The sequence below is a fragment of the Mauremys reevesii genome, linkage group 5 (assembly GCF_016161935.1).
Source record: "Mauremys reevesii isolate NIE-2019 linkage group 5, ASM1616193v1, whole genome shotgun sequence".
Lineage (NCBI taxonomy): Eukaryota > Metazoa > Chordata > Testudines > Geoemydidae > Mauremys > Mauremys reevesii.
Genome location: NC_052627.1, coordinates 136,336,877 through 136,358,814, shown reverse-complemented (window position 1 = coordinate 136,358,814; position 21,938 = coordinate 136,336,877). Strand labels below are relative to the sequence as shown.

The following is a 21,938-nucleotide window of genomic DNA, read 5'->3' as shown; positions in this document are numbered from 1 at the left end:
TCCTGTTGCAGGGTTAAATACGCCTCGTGCTTGTCTCTGCTGAGCTTCTCCAAGCTCATAGGCACCATCTGCTGGGAGAAAGCTCTCAGGTCCTGCTTGCAGAAGAGGGTTCCTTTGGCACAGATGCCTTCTGTACAAGCCCCTAAGGATACGTCCACATAGCAATTAAACAGCTGACTTCAACTCACAGGGGAGGGGAGTCTGGTGCTGCTGGGCTGTACAATTGCTGTGTAGACATACGGGCTGGGCCTGGAGCCTGAGCTCTGGGACCCCATGGTGGAATGTCTACACAGCAAGTTTTAGTCCTGCGTGCCAGAGTCAGCTGACCTGGCCCAGCCATGATGGTGACGCAGGTTTTTTATTCCAGTGTAGCTGTACTCTATGATTGCTGCATTCGCAGGAGGCTTTCCCCCTCATTACTAAGTAGGGCTGCCAACATTATATTTAAAAAATAAGGAACTGTTTTCTTAGCATCCCCTCCCCACCCCACCCCACCTCTCCTCCTGATATTCTTCTTCTCATCATCATCATCATTATTATAAATACTAATAATACTAAGCAGGACTCACCTACATTCGCTAGGGGTATTTCTTGCTGCTTTTTGCAGTACTCAGCAACTCCCGATCTTGTTGTAAAGCGATGAAGAAATGAGGGACGTCCCTTGTAATAAAGGACTCTTGGCAGCCCTATTATTAAGGTGACTCGGCCATTCAGGTCCTGCTGCTGTTCCTGAAATATCTGGCAATAAGCTGAAATGGGCCATGTTTTCACAGCCAAATGGAAAATGCTCCAAACGGGGGCAGATTTTTCTGGGTGCTAAATCTTGCTCTGTTCTGTAGCTGCAGGGGCCCAGTTTGGTTATGCTGCATGGAGGCAGGTGGTCTGGGGACACAAGGAACTTGCATGGGGAGTTCTGCCCGCTGTGGAGATCAGTTCTGCAGAGGCCCCATATATGCCACCAAGCCACAAGGCATGGGGAAGCGTTGATCTGGGAAGAACAGCCCTGGTGCATCTGCCTCTGTCTTCCAGTGGAGCTGGGATGCCATAAGAGCTGGGGCCCAGGAAACTAGAGCTTTCTGAATGTTTTTTAAAACTAAAATTTTTCCATAAAAAACAGAGTTTAATGGTAAATTAATTCGTTTCACATATATTGGTTTTGATGCAGTTTTTAAAATTTCAATCAAAAACAGCAGAAAAAAATGACATTTTTCAGTATTTGAAATTTTGGGTTTATGAATGTTTGTTTAAAAACTGTGGGGAAATGCCTGCCTTCTCTCAAATTCTCCCCCTTTTTCCTCTAGAAAACTTTTGGGGTGGGGAGTCGAGAGAAAAAGACTTTTAAAAGTGAAAGAAAATAACTCACTTTTTAGAAAGTAACACTTTCACTTAAACTGTCACAGTTTAAGTGCATGACAGTAACCCACTTCAACATTGTTTTCCCTAGGGATGAGCATTTCCCCTCATTTTGTCATATACCCCCCCACACACACACACACTTAGTCATCTCTTTTCTAAGATGAAAAGTCCCAGTCTTTTTAATCTCCTAATATGGAAGCTGTTCCATATTCCTAATCACTTTTGTTGCCTTTCTCAGCACTTTTTCCAATTCTAATATAGCTTTTTGAGATGGGGTGACCAGAACTGCATGCAGTATTCAAGGTGCAGGCATGCCATGGCTTTATATAGTGGCATTATGATATTTTCTGTCTTATTATCTATCCCTTTCCTAAAGAAAGAGACAGTAGGATTTTTTTCCCCACAAAAATGAAACAAAAAACTTTCAAACTGAAATTTTGTCAAGATTTTTTTTTATACATTTTTCAATTTACAACAAAACCTTGTTTTCAAAAATACTGATGGAGGTGGGGGGAAGACCAACTTCAGCCAGCTCTAAGGGAAAACACTGTGTTGATCCTGATCACTTAGATTTGGCGGAGAGGAAGGGGTTCTGTAAATTGCAAAAGATGAACAAATGTTGCACTTGGAGTAGGAAGAGCTGAGTTTTTATCCTGCTGCAGTCAGGAAGTTCAGAGTGGCCATAAGGAAAGCTGAAGTAGCTATGAATTTGTTAGAGTATTATATAGAATGTAGATACAAATAATTATCATACAAATGATCCTTTATGGACATAGCATCCTCTCATACAAAGTATAATATAATCTACAGTGAACTTGAATTGCAATGGGAAATGAGTGATATTCTCCCAAGCGCTACCTCCTTGAGAAACCAAAACCAAGATGCTTGTGCAGATTTTCATAATATGATCCTCTCTCTCCTTTTTTGCGTGTACTTCAATATATAACCAGTAGGTCTCCAAATTACCGTGCCACTGTGATGAGTGGAGTTCACACCTTTCAGGCTGTCTGCAGACTCAGGATGACAGTACTGCACTAGTGAAACAGTGCTGTTCATGTACTAATCAAGTACAAGACAGCACTACATTGGTGAAAGCAGAGGGAACAAACAGCAGAATGCCCAGAGATGGACAATCTAAACAGCACTTTATATAATACATTTCTACTCCATCTAGCTGAAAGTAATTACACTGTAGTAAGCTCTCAATATTGGGGGCTTGTGACAATTACAATGTAAGGGCTGTAGAAATTTGAGAAGTTGCTAGCCAGGTGATCTTACTGAAGCCAGGTCTGCGCTACAGTTTTGTCAGCATAGCTAAATTGGCCAGGGCTGTGAAAAAAAACCACATCGCTCTGCAGCAAAACCCCGAGTGTAGCTGCAGCTGTGCTGCCAGAAGAGCGCTTCTGTCAGCTTAGCTAATTAGAAGGACAAGCTGTGTGAGGTAATCTCTCTTAATATTGGACCAACTTCTGTTGATGAGACAAGCGTTCATAAGCTTGAAAGCTTGTCTCTCTCACCAACAAAAGTTGGTCCAATAAAAGCTATTACCTCACCCACCTTGTCTCTCTAATATGCTGGGACCAACATAGCTACAGCATTGCGTACAGCTTAGCTAATGTCATTTGGGCAGGTGGTGTGTCACTCCACGGGCAGAAACACTCCTCTTGTTGGCATACAGTGTGTCTACACTAGAGGGCCTCAGCTGCTATACTATAGCACTGTAGCAGCAAAGCCTGTGTAGTGTAAACTAGGCAGAAATGAAAGGGTAGCCAGTGGAGAAACATAGAATCATATAATATCAGGGTTGGAAGGGACCTCAGATGGTCACCTAGTCCAACCCCCTGCTCAAAGCAGGACCAGCCCCAACTAAATCATCCCAGCCAGGGCTTTGTCAAGCCTGACCTTAAAAAACCTCTAAGGAAGGAGATTCCACCACCTCCCTAGGTAACCCATTCCAGTGCCTCACCACCCTTCTAGTGAAAAAGTTTTTCCTAATATCCAATCTAAACCTCCCCCACTGCAACTTGAGACCGTTACTCCTTGTTCTGTCATCTGGTACCACTGAGAACAGGCTAGAGCCATCCTCTTGGGAACCCCCTTTCAGGTAGTTGAAAGCAGCTATCAAATCATGTGCCTCAGCCCCCTAATCATTTTTGTTGCCCTCCGCTGGACTCTTTCCAATTTTTCCACATCTTTCGTGTAGTGTGGGGCCCAAAACTGGACACAGTGCTCCAGATGAGGCCTCACCAATGTTGAATAAAGGGGAATGATCACGTCCCTCCATCTGCTGGCAATGCCCCTACTTATACAGCCCAAAATGCCATTAGCCTTCTTGGCAACAAGGGCACACTGTTGACTCATATTCAGCTTCTCGTCCACTGTAACCCCAGGTCCTTTTCTGAAGAACTGCTGCCTAGCCACTCGGTCCCCAGTCTGTAACAGTGAATGGGATTCTTCCATCCTAAGTGCAGGACTCTGCACTTGTCCTTGTTGAACCCCATCAAGTTTCTTTTGGCCCAATCCTCTAATTTGTCTAGGTCCCTCTGTATGCTATCCCTACCCTCCAGCGTATCTACCACTCCTCCCAGTTTAGTGTCATCTGCAAACTTGCTGAAAGTGCAGTCCACGCCATCCTCCAGATCATTAATGAACATTCCCTGGCATAAGGAAAAGTCTACTCAGCCTCTCCCAGACTGTTTCTCTTAGTCTGATTATATGACACATACACAGAGTTCTGCATCGCAAGGGCTCTCTGCAGTGCACTGGCTGCATGTTAGCTTTTGGGTATGGCTCAAGTGTTGGTGACAATCTGTAAAGCCTTAAATGGTCTAGGACTGGGTGATCTAAACAGTTGCCTCCTTTTCATTATTTGTTAAACTCCAACAATATCCTGATGTCCAATTTGATTTGTTGTATTAATTCCAGAGGCCAGGGGCACTAGGACCAGTGGTAGGACATCTTCATCTGAAATCCCCTGCCCTTGGAAATCAGCTTCTTTCTACCAGGGCCTGAGTTTGAGCCTGAGAGAGCAGTATAGGATTTACCTGTCTGGTTACCCTTTTATTAACCCTCTGAGCTATTTCTGTAGCAAGCTCTGTATATAGCATTTTATTTTAAGACCCAATTTTGTATTTGTTTTGAAACACTGTAGCATGTCCAGGCGCCGAGGTGATAGGAACAGTTTGGAAACCCCTAAAATAAGTATTGCATTAAAAAAGGATTAAGAACTCCATTAGAAGCACACATAAGGGGCTGGGATTCAGTGTCATTGATAGTCATTTACTATCTAAACATACACCGTTACCATAATTGACATTGGTATTTATGAAACTTGATACTATGTGTAGGTTAGTCACCACTTGCAAATGTACAATATAAAAAGCTATTTAAAAGCAGCATCCTTTTGAGTTTTTAAACTATGATGTTGAAACCCTTTGTCTGTGCCTCCTGGCTCTTCCAACACACACACTCCTTTTACCCAGATATTTTCCTTTATCGGTGCTGTTTCTTAGGCATGTATCACTATGCTCAAAATATAGACACAGCCTAATCAGAATGTCTTCTTACCCTATGTCCCAGTACAAATGGGGCCCAATCCTCCTTGTGTCTGTGAATATTTCCACTGACTTCAGTGGCAGTATTCATATTAATAAATGAAGCAGGATTTGGCCTTTAGATTGTAATTTTTTTGACCTAACCCTGCTCTCCTCTGAACTCTGTCCACCTCTCCTTCTCACTAAGGTGTTTTTATAGAAGCTATCATTACAATATCAGAGCATTGTCAAGGGGAGCCAGAAAACATTCCCAGGTGCAAGCGCCATGCAGGCAGGGCCCTTGTCTCCTCTTCTTTCTCAAAAGCATTGAGTCCAAACGACACTACATAACATAACTCTCTCCCAAGAGGTGTTAAATTTAAGCACTGAAAACCAGGACAGTCCAGAGTTAAGGTTAAATTAACTCAGCTTCTTTGGGTATATAGATTAGGATAACAGGGTTATATTCGCCCTGGTGGGCGTATTGTTTCCCTTTGCCAGTCATGCCAGCTGCTCTCTGGGTGATGGTGAGATTCACCAGTGGTAAGGCAGGCCATGCCTGGTACCACAGACCCCTGGCCCTGGGAACAGTTACACAGGGAGGAGGACAGCTTTCACCTATGGTTGAAACTCTGTAAGAGTGTCTGGCAGAGGTTGCTTGTGAGAGGCACTGGTACCACCTCTCCTTGTGGCTCATTATGAGATGGTACCCTAGATGCACTCTCAAAGACTTTCAGCTTAGTGCCAATTTTTTAAGTGCTCTAAATCAACATGCAATGTCAGACTGGCCTAGAAGGAGGCCCATGGCTAGTTTGTGGTGCAGTTTTGGGGTAATTCAATCCAGGATTTGAGAGATGCAGCTCCATATTTAGGATGTTAAAGTTTTTACTTTTTGTTTTTTTTTTTTTAAATGGACATAGGGAAAAAATAGCCATGATCTAGAGCAGGAGTAGGCAAACTGCGGCACGTGAGCTGATTTTCAGTGGCACTCACACTACCCAGGTCCTGGCCACCAGTCCGAGGGGCTCTGCATTTTAATTTAATTTTAAATTAAGCTTCTTAAACATTTTAAAAACCTTATTTACTTTATATACTACAATAGTTTAGTTATATATTGTAGACTTATAGAGAGACCTTCTAAAAACGTTAAAATGTATTACTGGCACACAAAACTTTAAATGAGAGTGAATAAATGAAGACTCGGCACTTCTGAAAGGTTGCCGACCCCTGATCTAGACAAAACCTATTACAGCACTTTCCCTGCTCTCAAATAGTATCTGACACCAAGAACTAGTTTAGGAACCCAAAATTTCAAGCTTTATTGATGTAAATCTCTGGGTAGTAATACTCTGAGCACTCGTTAGCAAGAAGCTTTACGGGAGGATTGTACTATTGCACATCTCCTACACAGGGACTGAATCAGGGATCTTTGGCAGGCTAAAGGACAGCAAGTCACTTCTGTGCCAGTCTAACTTGCCAGACAGCACTGTACCCAGGTATGAGGTGGCTGATGCCAGATTAAAAAGCCAAGAGAGGCTCCCATGCCCAAGTGCTTTCGACAGAACTATACCAGGGTAGAGTAGCTGGAGTCTCTGCAGGCAGCACTGTCCAGAGTGGGGGCTATCCAGTTTATTGCACTGAGTGTTGCATGTATGATTACCTGCCCTGTGGGCGGGTGGCGTATGTGTGCTGTCGGTGCAAGGAGCTCCTGGCCCTCAGAGACCATGTATGGACTTTGGAGGCCAGGGTGGCGGAACTGGAGGAGCTAAGAGAAGCAGAGAGGTATGCTGATGAGGCCTTCTGGGACACTGTAGAATTGTCCTACCTCCGCTCAGACAGCCCCTGCGCTGTTGAGGAGGAAGAAAGGCCCAGGGAAGCAGAGCAGTCAATGCGAGCAGAGGGAAACCTTCCCGTAGTTGGGACCCTCCTTCCAGATGGTGCTGGGGTTGCCTCTCGCACTGAGGTTACCTCTCCAGGGGAGGGAACTCCAGTTTCTAGGAAAAGGCAGGTATTAGTAATGGGAGATTCGGTTATTAGAAACGTAGATAGCTGGGTTTGTGATGACCAGGAGAACCGTATGGTGACTTGCCTGCCTGGTGCGAAGGTTGCAGATCTCTCGAGACATCTAGACAGACTTATGTATAGTGCTGGGGAGCAGCCGGTGGTCGTGGTACATGTAGGTACCAATGACATAGGGAAGGGTAGGAGAGATGTCCTGGAAGCCAAATTTAGGCTGCTAGGGAAGAGACTGAAATCCAGGACCTCTATGGTGGCATTCTCAGAAATGCTCCCAGTTCCACGCGCAGGGCCAGGTAGGCAGGCAGAGCTTCAGAGTCTCAATGCGTGGATGAGACGATGGTGTAGAGAGGAGGGGTTCACGTTCATTAGGAACTGGGGAAACCTCTGGGATGGGGGGAGCCTATACAGAAGAGATGGGCTCCACCTAAACCAAAGTGGAACCAGACTGCTGGCGCTAAACATTAAGAAGATTGTAGAGCAGTTTTTAAACTAGGAGATGGGGGAAAGCCGACTGCTGCAGAGGAACATGTGGATCGGATACAGACTTTTCTTAGGGGAGAGTCTGATGATAGAGAATCTCCAGGTTATAGTCAGGAGCAGAGGACGGAAGAGGATAATGTAAGGGCTGGATCAGATGATAAACAATCACATAAAAAAGAATCTGGCACATCAGAAAAGGGCAGACAAATAAACAGGGACAAGTTTTTAAAGTGCTTGTACACAAATGCTAGAAGTCTAAATAATAAGATGGGTGAACTAGAGTGCCTTGTGATAAAGGAGGATATTGATATAATAGGCATCACAGAAACCTGGTGGACTGAGAGCAATCAATGGGACACAATCATTTAGGGGTACAAAATATATCGGAAGGACAGAACAGGTCGTGCAGGGGGAGGAGTGGCACTATATGTGAAAGAAAATGTAGATTCAAATGAAGTAAAAATCTTAAGCGAATCCACATGTTCCATAGAATCTCTATGGATAGAAATTTCAAGCTCTAATAAAAATATAACATTAGGGATCTATTATCGACCACCTGACCAGGACAGTAATAGTGATGATGAAATGCTAAGGGAAATTAGAGAGGCTATCAAAATTAAGAACCCAATAATAGTGGGGGATTTCAATTATCCCCATATTGACTGGGGACATTTCACTTCAGGATGAAATGCAGAGATAAAATTTCTCGATACTGTAAATGACTGCTTCATGGAGCAGCTGGTACGGGAACCCACAAGGGGAGAGGCAACTCTAGATTTAATCCTGAGTGGCGCGCAGGAGCTGGTCCAAGAGGTAACTATAGCAAGACTGCTTGGAAATAGTGACCATAATACAATAGCATTCAACATCCCTGTGGTGGGAAGAACACCTCAACAACCCAACACTGTGGCATTTAATTTCAAAAGGGGGAACTATACAAAAATGAGGGGGTTAGTTAAACAAAAGTTAAAAGGTACAGTGACTAAAGTGAAATCCCTGCAAGCTGCATGGGCCCTTTTTAAAGACACCGTAATAGAGGCCCAACTTCAATGTATACCCCAAATTAAGAAACACAGTAAAAGAACTAAAAAAGAGCCACTGTGGCTTAACAACCATGTAAAAGAAGCAGTGAGAGATAAAAAGACTTCCTTTAAAAAGTGGAAGTCAAATCCTAGTGAGGCAAATAGAAAGGAGCAGAAACACTGCCAACTTAAGTGCAAGAGTGTAATAAGAAAAGCCACAGAGGAGTTTGAAGAACGGCTAGCCAAAAACTCCAAAGGTAATAACAAAATGTTTTTTAAGTACATCAGAAGCAGGAAGCCTGCTAAACAACTAGTGGGGCCCCTTGATGATCGAAATACAAAAGGAGCGCTTAAAGATAATAAAGTCATTGCGGAGAAACTAAATGGATTCTTTGCTTTAGTCTTCACGGCTGAGGATGTTAGGGAGATTCCCAAACCTGAGCTGGCTTTTGTAGGCGACAAATCTGAGGAACTGTCACAGATTGAAGTGTCACTAGAGGAGGTTTTGGAATTAATTGATAAACTCAACATTAACAAGTCACCGGGACCAGATGGCATTCACCCAACAGTTCTGAAAGAACTCAAATGTGAAGTTGCGGTTTGTAACCTGTCCTTTAAATCGGCTTCGGTACCCAATGAATGGAAGTTAGCTAATGTAACACCAATATTTAAAAAGGGCTGTAGAGGTGATCCCGGCAATTACAGACTGGTAAGTCTAACGTCGGTACCGGGCAAATTAGTTGAAACAATAGTTAAGAATAAAATTGTCAGACACATAGAAAAACATAAACTGTTGAGCAATAGTCAACATGGTTTCTGTAAAGGGAAATTGTGTCTTACTAATCTATTCGAGTTCTTTGAAGGGGTCAACAAACATGTGGACAACGGGGATCCGGTGGACATAGTGTACTTAGATTTCCAGAAAGCCTTTGACAAGGTCCCTCACCAAAGGCTCTTACGTAAATTAAGCTGTCATGGGATAAAAGGGAAGGTCCTTTCATGGATTGAGAACTGGTTAAAAGATAGGGAACAAAGGGTAGGAATTAATGGTAAATTCTCAGAATGGAGAGGGGTAACTAGTGGTGTTCCCCAAGGGTCAGTCCTAGGACCAATCCTATTCAATTTATTCATAAATGATCTGGAGAAAGGGGTAAAGAGTGAGGTGGCAAAGTTTGCAGATGATCCTAAACTGCTCAAGATAGTTAAGACCAAAGCAGATTGTGAAGAACTTCAAAAAGATCTCACAAAACTAAGCGATTGGGCAACAAAATGGAAATGAAATTTAACGTGGATAAATGTAAAGTAACGCACATTGGAAAAAATAACCCCAACTATACATACAATACGATGGGGGCTAATTTAGCTACAACGAGTCAGGAAAAAGATCTTGGAGTCATCGTGGATAGTTCTCTGAAGATGTCCACGCAGTGTGCAGAAGCGGTCAAAAAAGCAAACAGGATGTTAGGAATCATTAAAAAGGGGATAGAGAATGAGACTGAGAATATATTATTGCCCTTATATAAATCCATGGTACGCCCGCATCTCGAATTCTGCATACAGATGTGGTCTCCTCACCTCAAAAAAGATATTCTAGCACTAGAAAAGGTTCAGAAAAGGGCAACTAAAATGATTAGGGGTTTGAAGAGGGTCCCATACGAGGGAAGATTAAAGAGGCTAGGACTCTTCAGCTTGGAAAAGAGAAGACTAAGGGGGGATATGATAGAGGTATATAAAATCATGAGTGATGTTGAGAAAGTGGATAAGGAGAAGTTATTTACTTATTCCCATAATACAAGAACTAGGGGTCACCAAATGAAATTAATAGGCAGCAGGCTTAAAACAAATAAAAGGAAGTTCTTCTTCACACAGCGCACAGTCAACTTGTGGAACTCCTTACCTGAGGAGGTTGTGAAGGCTAGGACTATAACAATGTTTAAAAGGGAACTGGATAAATTCATGGTGGCTAAGTCCATAAATGGCTATTAGCCAGGATGAGTAAGGAATGCTGTCCCTAGCCTCTGTTCGTCAGAGGATGGAGATGGATGGCAGGAGAGAGATCACTTGATCATTGCCTGTTAGGTTCACTCCCTCTGGGGCACCTGGCATTGGCCACTGTCGGTAGACAGATACTGGGCTAGATGGACCTTTGGTCTGACCCGGTACGGCCGTTCTTATGTTCTGGAATCAGTTTGCCAGCACAGTGCTGCCTGCCCCCAATGCGAAGCCTAGACCAACACAAAAGAGGCTCACTGGGCACAGTGCTGTGTGCCACAATGCCAGCAAGCCATAGTACTGTTTAACACTTGGATGTGCTCCGGAGGGTGCTCTGGTTTTAGGAAATCCTATTCTCTGCTGTCTCATGTGCTGTGATTTGGGTATTGTGTTTAGCATAATGAGGGAGTAGGGTTAATAGCCTGGTGTACGGTTGGATGGTAGCAGACATTATGGTCTTTTTAAGGAGAACATGAGTGTTCTTAAAAGAGCTTTTGTTTATGTCTTCCCTGTACACAAAGGGATTTTGTGAAGTCATATTGTTATTGGGAATCAAGGAGAGAGTCTGGAGCACATAGGTATGCCCCAAGTCAAGAATTTCTTAGCACCACCAGTGGTGAGAGTCGCAGCTCTCTAGATCACACCTATCATCATTTTCATGAGAAGGAGAGTCAAGGGACAGGCTTCCAAGTCACCACCACTGCTGAATTCTGAGATCCTGCAGCAACAGCAGTTGCCCTCTACACATGGGGCACTGTTACCTATTACCATCCTCCTCTTTCTCTGCACCAGCATTGCAATCCATGCCTGGGGGCGCGGGGGAAAAGAAGAGAACACAATCTCACCTCTCGGAGTGAAAGCAAGGGGGCCTCTAAAATCATCTCTGGCAGCTAGGCACAAAGCAGCGGGGAGCAGCTCCGGAATTCCAGACCAGAAGAATTTCTAGGCTTCAGCATGACGAGGGGTCTTGAGGAAGGAACAAAAGAGGCAGGGTGACAGAGGTAGGTTTGGAAGTACAGGGCAAGGAGCAGGCAGCAAGAAGGAAGGAGGGCCAAGGGAGAAAGAGAACTATTCCAGACCAAAGGGAGCTAGAAAGTGAGCTGCAGGCAGCAAAGGCCCCCCTACAAGGGGTGCATAAGGGAGTCCCTAGTTGGGACTAGAGACATAAGGCACAGGCAAAACAGAGGGCCTATATCAACAGCCACCACAGGACCCAGCTTGCCATAAGACCACCAAGCCCTTTACAGCCAGAGAGGCCACCTGCCGTCCCCTTATATAGTGGGGACCTGCGTTCCATAATGCCCTGCAGTGAGATGGGGCACGCCTGCGCAGTTAGCGCCAGGGTTGCACTCGCTCAGGCTCTGCTATTAGCGCGCACGCGCGGGAAAAGGGAGCCGGAGAGGGTCCAGCGGGCGCGAGAGATTGTTGTGTAATGGGGGGCACTTAGGAAGCTAGTGCGCCTGCGCTAGCAACCGCCTCTTACGAGCACGAGGTCAGTCCCGCGCGTGCGTGCGCGCACAGGTCTTGCCGCTGGCGACGGACGCACCTGTCCGTTCCTCTTGACGCAAGCGCATTGGGCATGCCATGGCGCAGACGCTCGGCGGGGTCTGTTCTGCGGCTGCGTCGCGATCACCCCCTCGCGGGCCGCCGGGGAGTTACTCCTAGATGCACGCGCGCGTCCCTCCAGTCGTTCAGTTGTGCGCATGCGCAGCGGTGTAACGCCAGCCATTGCCTGACTGAGGGGCGCCCGAGCTGGGCTGCGCTGGTGGGACAAGGCGGCCGAGCGATAGGCCGCTGCGGAGCAAGGAGCGACCCGGCTCCGCCACTCCGCTGAGAGGTATGGGGCCCGCACCATGCGGCCGGGTACGGGGGGAGTCCGGCGGCGGGGTTCCACCGAGCTCCTGTGTGACGCAGAAGGCGCCGCGGCAGCTGAGGAGACGCTCAAAATGGCGGCCCGGGGGCGATGGGGAAGGGGCGGAGCGAGGAGCCCAGAGGCGAGGGGGAGGGGCGGCCTTAGGGGTGCTGCTGTTGGGGAGGGTCTCGCGCCCACAATGCTGTGCGGCCGGGGGCGGTACCAGCCCTGGGTCAGGGTTACTGGGTCAGTCGGGCTTGGGGCCGGGGACTGAAACGCTGCACGCTGTGAACGCTGCACGGGGACTGAAGCGTCCCTTCCCCTGCACATTTCGGGGCCAGTAGGCTGGGTACGGCACAGCACCGAGCGCACCGGCCGGCCAGGCAAGGTAAAGAATAGCGGGTGTTGGTGTAGCACAGCGCAGCCAGCGCAGTGCAGGACGGAAGGCTCGTGCCTGGTCCAAAGGGGTTAGTAGCTGTGCGGTGACCAGACTTATCTCAGGTTACCTTCCACGTGTGCTTTCAGTCTGGGGTTTGCTTTCTGTTTTGGCACTTACGTTCTGTTTGACTAGAAGTTCCAAATCTTGGGCCATAAATCTGCTATGGGCAGAGTGGGGAACAAAAATCAGTGATTAAAAATATGGATTAAAAATTAAGTTAAATATAGATTTTTATTAAAATAAACCTTTACAACTAAGTTTGAAATAGCTTATCTATGTTAAGTCCTAAATATATTCAAACTTATTCAGAAAATTTAAATACAAGAAAATAATATTAAGCAGTATGTGCAGTTTGTTGAAGACGTAAATTACTTTTAGCAGCACTAGCCTCTTCTGTAAATGGAGAGGGAATATTTTCTTCCAGTTAATTCACTCAGTTCAGTTCAATGACTCGGTCATTAAGAAGCCAGATGGGAGTTGAAAAAGGAGAGAAACTTATTTTCCTCTTTCAATCTAAGAACAAAAATTGAGAGAGGCACTAGTTCTAAAAATCTTGAAGGACATGTATCAGAGGGGTAGTCTGGATCTCTGGATCTGAGTTGTGGCATTCCTATATTATATAGCACAGATGCAGCGCAGCATTTTGGTGTGGTGAATTCTTTTCGGATGAACCCACTTCTTCTTCAAGAAGAAGGGTATCACACCAAAAAGCTCATGCTGCAAAACGTCTGTTAGTCTATAAGGTGCCACAGGATTCCTTGTTGCTTTTGAAGGACATGGTGACCATAAGCAATCAGTTCAATGCACTAATAATACTTTGTGTAATGAATCCGTTTTAAATGCAGAAATGTTTTGGTCAATTTTTGTATGTATCCAGCACATTTAAAGTAGTTTAATAAAATAAAAATACTGGATTTAAGCATTTTAATTTAATTTGAATTTCATCCAATTATAGTTTGACACAATTTGCGAGTAAAAAATTAATCTAGTAAAGTTAATCTATATAATTGCTAAATAAATGTGTGTGGATACAGTGTATCCTGGATAGCAAAAGGAAGCACCAAATTTAGCATAAAGGCTCTTTTAGTTGTCAATCAACATATTATAATCATTACTATCTAATGAGAATCAACCTTTCTTTAGGAAAATAACTAAAATGTACAAATGCAAAACATGATTAAAATTGATTATTCAAATCAACCTACCCTGTCTGTGGGGTCTTAAAGGGACATATTTGTTGGGATTAGATTTTTTTTCTCCCTCTAGAAGAAACCATTCCCCAAAGTGACCAATCTGTTCATATTTTCAAAAATGTGTCAGCAAGAGCTAACTAGGAACAATCCTGCATTGGTTGGGGGTGGGTGGGGGGAGCGGAGAGGTAGATTTGGTTTTATTAGCATTGGTCCTCAAATGGTGGGGGGTGCAGAGGAGTGTTTCTGGGGGGCAAGACAGCGCCCAGGCCAGCCCCCACAGGGGGCAGGAAGGGAGCACCACCCAGCCCCTGGCCTCTGAGGGGACATGGAGAGATTTCATAACTGATGAGAGCGGGGTGACAGAAAACATTTGGGGACCACTGCATTAGGGGGTTAGTGGATGGATTCAACACTACTGGCTTCCTCTTCCCCTGTTCTTCATTTCCAAAGTATCTTGATAGGAGCCTACAGTCTACTTGACTTATGGTTATGTTCAGTGTCTTTCAAAGAACTTTCATCTCTTGAAAGATTTTTGTCAAGTTCAGAGCTCTTCTGCAAGTCAAGATCTCAGGTTTTTGTGGCCATCTCAAGTTTAAGGGGAACTGAAGTTTGATTAATACTGAATCTTTATCACTCTGTGCCAGCAAATTAAAACCTTCCTCTGCCAAATGCTGGTGTCTTGTTTTTTAAAATAATTAAAAGCATGATATTTAAGATGGGAAGCATTAGTGTTGCTATTGCTTTTTCTCCAGCTCGCTTAGGCCCTGATCCTGCATGTTGTTCCATGTGGGCAGATCTTTGCATGTATGCAGTGACCCATGGAATTCAGTGGGGTGCTGCAAATGTACAGAAGTCTGCCCACATGGAACAATTAGCAGGATTGGGGCTTTTCTTAACATTAGCAGAGGGGAAACAAAGGCTTTGAAAAGCACATAGGTCTATAACTAATAGTAAAAATTGTTTTAAGGATACACTAAAGCAGTGGGTCTCAAACTTTTTTTACTGGCGACCTTTCACATAGCAAGCCTCTGTGTGTGACCCCCCCCCCTCCAATAAATTAAACACATTTTGTAATATATTTAACACCATTATAAATGCTGGAGGCAAGCGGGGTTTGGGGTGGAGGTTGACAGCTCGTGACCCCCCACATAATGACCTCACGACCCCCTGTTTGAGAACCCCTACACTAAAGCTTTTTTCCCCACTTTCAGTACTGTTTGCTAATTGATTTTTGCTAATGTGCAGCTCTATAACAGCTTGCTGTGTTGAACTCAAATAGCAGTTTCAAAAGGTTTCAAGTGAGTAGCATATTACTAATTACATATCAAGTTCTAGTCATATTTCAGAAATTTTAGTTGTGCTTTCTTAAAATGACAGGTTTCAGAGTAGCAGCCGTGTTAGTCTGTATCTTCAGAAAGAACAGGAGTACTTGTGGCGGGGGTGTGGGAGGGAAATAGTTTTACTTGGTTTAACTAGTATTAACTATTTCCCCATGTTTATTCCCTCCCCCCAACTTCTTATCAACTGCTGCAAATGGATCATTTTGATTACCACTACAAGAAGTTTTTTTTCTCTCCTGCTGGTAATAGCACATCTTAACTAATCACTCTCGTTAGTGTGTATGGTAACACCCATTGTTTCATGTTCTCTCTCTCTCTCTCTGTGTGTGTGTGTGTGTGTGTGTGTGTATATATATATATATATCTTCCTACTGTATTTTCCACTGCATGCATCTGATGAAGTGGGCTGTAGCCCATGAAAGCTTATGCTCAAATAAATTTGTTAGTCTCTAAGGTTTCTTAAAATGCTTTCTCATCTGGGGATGGATATGTTTTGTTAAATGTCACTTTCAGCAATCTCATGTCTCATAAGTATCTAATGTTAACGTCACATTATCTGCCGGTAGTTTGGAGTGCTGAGTTTATGTATTCAGTTTAATAATCAGATATATTGTTTATGTCAATATTTGACTAGATTTAACTTTGAGCAATGTATATGCTACTTAGGTGCAATCACTGAATTCAAGCTTTCTGAAATACATGTCTTGTCATTGTGTTTTGTTTCCTTTCATTCCTGGGAATGAGTTAGGTTAATTTTGTCACTGAATTCCTTCCCTGGAATACAGGAAAAATGTGGGCCTCCTGTGGTATAATCACTAATAATTAGCAGAGTGGAGGTAGAGGAACTTAAATCAAATTGATTTAAATCGCTAGTCAAAGGTGCAAAATACTTCCGTAACAGGTATAGCATGTAATTTCAACAACATTAGCCTTTATTTCTGGAACACTGAAGTCTTTGGCTAGGAGGTGTGTCAAATGAGCCCTGCAACCCTATGTTATTAGCTTGGGACTCTTCACTCTCTTCTAAATTTCTTCTCATCTTGGATACATTTGTAGCATTGTCTGTGATCAAGCTGCCTACTAGACATTTGAATTTTTGTTCAGAGTTTGTTATAGCTTTTACTGCAATTTCTTATAAGTATTCTGCTGTGTGTGCATTTCCTGATGTATCAATTGCTTCTGTAGGGAAGACAGTCCCTTCTTCTGTTGTGACACAAGCACATACAACAGGATCATTGTGGACACTGCTCCACCCATCGAGACTTAGGTTAACAATTTCACCCTCTAAACCTTTTGCATACTGCTCAATTCTCTTTCATTTATCCAGCAATTTGCCTGCGACATCTGCTCTGTTGGGTGGACTGTATCCTGATCTTAATGACTGAGCCATGTTAATGAAGTGTGGGTTCTCAATCATACGGAAAGGAGAATTTTTGTAGCTATGTGACATACATGATGTGACTGAAACACTATCATTGGCAGACGACTCTGAAACTACAGAAAATGATGGTGATCTTGAAGGTGGATAGTCTTCAGAATCCTGTATGTTGAGGATGGATTCTCCTAAACAAAATAAATCAGTGCAGTTATTTAATTATTATTACCATACTGCTCATTTAGTATTACTCATTGCATTCACTGACAGTCAGTACTACTTAAAAGGTGAAATTGTAAAAGGAAGATCTGCCTGTTTCAGCTACTGTATTCATTTTTATCACAACTGCATCTAAAATGATAGTACCATAGAGTAACAACTATATTTTTTGCTCAAACATGAGAATTCAAGAATAGTCCAGAAGGAAGACAGGCAGTCCTTAAGAAAGAAGTATGAAATAAATTTTTTTACCAACCTGAAGATCCTGCATGTTCAGATATGTGCCTTTCATCATCTTCAACGCAGCTTCCTCCTGAGAAGGAACACTTCTAATGACGTTGTTTCATTGAGGCAACCAGGCCTGGCATTTCTTCGTTGCACTGTTTGCATTTTGCATGCATGCCTGTCTTACCCACAGGTAGAGGAACTTAATTAAAATATTCCCAAACTGAGTCTCTCTTATGGCCTGCTGCCATTATAGGTTTTCCCTTCTAGTGAGAGGGTGGCATGTAGATCTCAAATCAATGAGGGCTACACTCAGAAAGAACTCAAGACTTCTGGAGTATGCTGCTCAAACAGTTTCCCTTTTGTTTCTCCTGCCTGTCTCTCCCGTCTCACATTTATCTCCAGACTTCTCCCCCTTGTCCAGATGTAGTCCGCCCCCAACAATCTTCTATTCATTGAAGTTTTTGGAACTTTGCACTTTTAGGGAGAGGTAAGGGAGTGACTCTGTGTACACAAATTTGCAGAGGGACAAATAGGGTTGAGGTCTGTTATTTCTCACCTCTATATATTTATTTATTTAAAACATTTTTGCTGTTAACAAGTATGTTATCTCTGGAGAAACAAATCCACAGTTTGAGAACTGCAAAACTAAGCATCTCTGATGGTATCTTCTAGACCACAGTGGGGCAAACTATGGCCTGTAGGCCTCTTCTCTGTGGCCCCTGAGCTCCTGCCAGGGAGTGGGGTCAGGAGAGGCTTGTGCAGGAGCCAGCCGAGGGAGGGCGAAGGCTGGCCCCTTCCACTTCTGCTCCCCCGCCTCCCTCGCAGTCACAGTTCCCCCAGCACCTGCGCAGCATGGTTGCAGCTCCGGCCAGACGGCATGGCTATAGCGCCTCCAGACCTGCTGCTCCATGGTGGCATGGGAAGGGAGCAGGGGGAGTTCGGGGGGGGGGAAGTGGGGAGTTGCAGGGGTGCAGTCAAGGGGCCTAGTCCCTGCTGCCGGAGACAGGGGCAGAGCAAGCCAGGGGCCCCCTCCACCCCCAGTCTGCTTGGCCCCTGTCCCCAGCAGCCAAGCCCAGACAGAAAGTGAGCCCTGCCTGACTGCTAGGGAGAGCAGCCAAACGAGCAGGGGAAATGCACAGGGAAAGGACTGAGCCCCCCTTTCCCCAACCCCACAGGTAACGTAGAGCAGGGAGATTGGAGTGAGAGTCCCGGGAGGGTCAGGTGGTGAGGAGCAGGGGGGATTGGATAGGGGATGGGCATCTTGGTGGGGCAGTCGGATGGAGAGCAGGGAGGGTTGGATGGGGGTGGGTGTTCTGGGGGCTGGATGGGGGCGAGGCCCAGGACATACCTCGCTGTTTGGGGCACTCTATTTCACCCATCTTATTTAGATTTTTAGCATTTGTATATAAGCACTTTAAAAACTTGTCACTTTTTAGCTGTTTCCCATTACATGACGTAATTGAATGGGCCTCTTTTTCATTTGACTGTTTCTCATCAGATCCTACGCTTATTTTATCATCTACCCTCTCCTCCTTACTAGGATATAGAGACTTTCCATTAATAGATCCTCCCCTAAGGGATGTCTCTGTCCAAACCACATGCTCCTCTATATCTGTCGGCTTTCCCCCAGCCCTTAGTTTAAAAACTGCTCTACAGCCTTTTTAATTTTAAGTGCCAGCGATCTGGTTCCATTTTGGTTTAGGTGGAGCCCATCCTTCCTGTATAGGCTCCCCCTTTCCCAAAAGTTGCCCCAGTTCCTAATAAATCTAAACCCCTCCTCCCTGCACGCATTGAGACCCTGCAGTTCTGCCTGTCTAACTGACCCTGCTTGTGGAACTGGAAGCATTTCAGAGAATGCTACCATGGAGATCCTAGACTTCAATCTCTTACCTAGCTGCCTGCATTTGGCCTCCAGGACCTCTCACCTATCCTTCCTTTTGTCACTGGTACCTACATGTACCACGACCACCAGCTCCTCCCCAGCACTACACATAAGACTATCTAGATAGCTCACAAGATCTGCGAACTTTGTACCAGGCAGGCAAGTAACCATGTGGTTCTCCCGGTCATTGCAAACCTGACTGTGTTTCTAATGATCGAATCCCCCATAACTATTACGTGTCTCTTCCCAATAATTGGAGTTCCTTCCCCCGGAGAGGCATCCTCAGCAAGAGAACCTGGAGAAATGGTCTGAAGTAAATAAGATGAAATTCAATAAGGACAATTGCACAGTACTCCACTTAGGAAGGAACAATCAGTTGCACACATACAAAATGGAAAATGACTGCCTAGGAAGGAGTACTGCGGAAAGGGATCTGGGGGTCATAGTAGATCACAAGCTAAAGATGAGTCAACAGTGTAACACTTGCCAAAAAAAACCCCCAAAAAACCAAACATCATTCTGGGATGTATTAGCAGGAGTGTTGTAAGGAAGACACGAGAAGTAATTCTTCTGCTCTACTCCGCGCTGATTAGGCCTCACCTGGAGTATTGTATCTTGTTCTGGGCACCACACATTTCAGGAAACATGGAAAAATTGGAGGAAATCCAGAGAAGAGCAACAAAAATGATGAAAGGTCTAGCAAACATGACCTATGAAGGAAGATTTGAAAAAACTGGGTTTGTTTAGTTTGGAAAAGAGAAGACGGGGGACATAACAGTTTTCAAGTACATAAAAGGTTGTTGCAAGGAGGAGGGAGAAAAGTTGTTCTTAACTACTGAGGATAGGACAAGAGCAATGGGTTTAAATTGCAGCAAGGGCAGTTTAGGTTGGATATTAGGAAAAACTTCCTAACTGTCAGGGTGGCTAAGCACTGGAATAAATTGCCATGGGAGGTTGTGGAATCTCCATCGGGGATTTTTAAGAGCAGGTTGGACAAACACCTTGCAGGGATGGTCTACTCTAGAAAATACTTAGTCCTGCCCTGCGTGCAGGGGACTGGACTAGATGACCTCTCAAGGTCCCTTCCAGTTCTATGATTCTATACCACAACAACATCTGGAGGGAGAGTCCTAACTATGGGATCATTTCCCTCTGTTCCAGTTCGATGTTCTCCTTCCCTGAGACTTTCATCCTCCTCAGCAGCACAGAGGCTGTCAGACTGGGGGTGGGACCGTTCTACTGTGTCCCAGAAAGTCTCATCTATGTACCTCTCTATCTCACTTAGCTCCTACATTTCAGCCACTCTGGTCTCCAAAGCCTGTACATGGTCTCTGAGGGCCAGGAGCTCCTTGCACCAAATGCACACATACACCACCTGCCCATAGGGCAGGTAATCGGACATTCTGCATTGGGTGCAATAAACTGGATAGCCCCCACTCTGTTGCTTGACTTCTGCCTACATTCTCTTTTTAGTCCTGAAGCTGGTTCATTTGTTGTTCTTTTGTTTTATTTTTGGCTTTAAGTTTAAGGAATGTTAACTAGCCCCCCTCACACTTCCTCTGGAGAACTCCCTCCCAAAACTACCCTGTTAGCCTCTCCTGTTCCCTAGCTCCTCTGGTTGCTTAGCAGGGGGCTTTTTAAAGCTCTGGTCTTCCTGAGTAGCCCCTCTCCCTGGTGATGGGTGCTAAAGGGCTTAGGGATCAAAGCCTACTTAAGAAGTTCTCAGCCTTGCCTAGCAGGTCACTAAGCTCAGCACAAACATGGTCCCCCAAACAAACAGACCACAGGGTATATTTCAGTCAGGCAGCATGTACACCACAAACACAGACACTACAGACAACAAACTTACCCCAAGGGTAACCTAATCGCTCCTCCTTCACCTGGAGAACTCCCTCACAAAACTCTCCTGTTAGCTGTTCCTGTTTGCTAGCTCCTTCTTTTATATCCTAAAGATGAGCTCTTCATTTCCTTTGCCTGTCTGACATAAAGACTACTCAAACGTTTTTGTTTTGCTTAACTCAAACATGATGCTTTTAAACTTCAAACCAGCTATGGATTTAGCTGTGGTGAGACAAGTACAGTACATCAACTCTGTTAAAGAAGTTTTGGTTTGGAAAGTTGAGAATGACTGGAAAGGAAGTTACAGGCTATATTTTAGAAGGATTCTCAATGAGATTTCTTCTATAAAACCTCATGCTGAAACCTAAACTACTTCAGAAAAATGAAACTAACAAAACAACCACTTTCAGGAAGTTGTAGTCTAGTTGATGTACTTGTAAGTAAGTACAGGCAGAACTGTGCAATTCAGACTCCAAGCTTCAAAAGACCTCTCAAATTTTGTAACTCCTTATTCCCAAGAATGTGAGCCAAGTTGCAGCTGTTCATTTTTTGGTTAGTTTGGGCAACTTTTGACTGTACTCTATCCTTATTCGTAGGTGCCTCTGTCATCTTGAAGGATTCATTTGTCTGTGCCTTCATCTGGAATTGAAAAAGCTTACTGTTCAGAAAGAAGAGTCCATTGTCGTGCTATTTTTTTTGCTCTTGCCTTAAGTAGCCTCAGCTTTGAGATGAGTGAGATGGTCTTTATTTGTACAGGTACACAATCAGTGCAGGTTCTTACTGAAATTTTCTGAACACAGAATACAAATATTCACTTGTTGCATCCCTTAAATAGGGTTTTGGTATAGTACCTTAATCACGGGAACAGTTACACTGGTATTCACAATGAAAACCTGTGTAACTACTCCCAGATAAGAGCATTATACTTCATGGGTGAATTGATCCTTGTTTAAAAAAAAAATGTACCCTACATGAATAAGGTTCTCCTTTACAATTATATTTCTTTCCAGTAGTTTTGTAATTAATAATTTTCTTAACAGAATATATTTGGATGTAACATACATTTTCCTGTGTTTTGTAAAGGATTTTAAAATTTGCTCATGTTTTGTGAGGTAATTTACAGTGGCTTTGAAGAGGTTTCTTTGAAGATCTAAAACTCATTGTTCAGA

At 44.3% G+C, this 21,938-nt stretch overlaps 1 protein-coding gene and 1 long non-coding RNA gene across 8 annotated transcripts in view; one reads left to right on the top strand and one right to left on the bottom strand.

The window, feature by feature from the left end:
* Nucleotides 1-21,938, top strand: part of ZNF638 (zinc finger protein 638) — a 109,714-nt gene that overhangs the window by 23,095 nt on the left and 64,681 nt on the right. Inside the window, exons 1-2 of one of the 7 annotated variants that reach the window (XM_039539248.1) lie at nucleotides 12,109-12,239; nucleotides 21,366-21,525. The exons of 5 other annotated variants lie outside the window; for them this stretch is intronic. The gene's annotated coding sequence lies outside the window, so the exon portion shown is untranslated. Of the gene's footprint in view, nucleotides 1-12,103; nucleotides 12,240-21,365; nucleotides 21,526-21,938 lie in introns of those variants that run through there. One more of the 7 variants, XM_039539247.1, reaches the window with a different exon arrangement.
* Nucleotides 1,824-12,087, bottom strand: LOC120405609. The gene is made up of 3 exons (XR_005598719.1): nucleotides 11,949-12,087; nucleotides 11,248-11,368; nucleotides 1,824-1,948 (listed from the first exon to the last, which is right to left on the bottom strand). It is a non-coding gene; the product is annotated as an uncharacterized LOC120405609 (long non-coding RNA).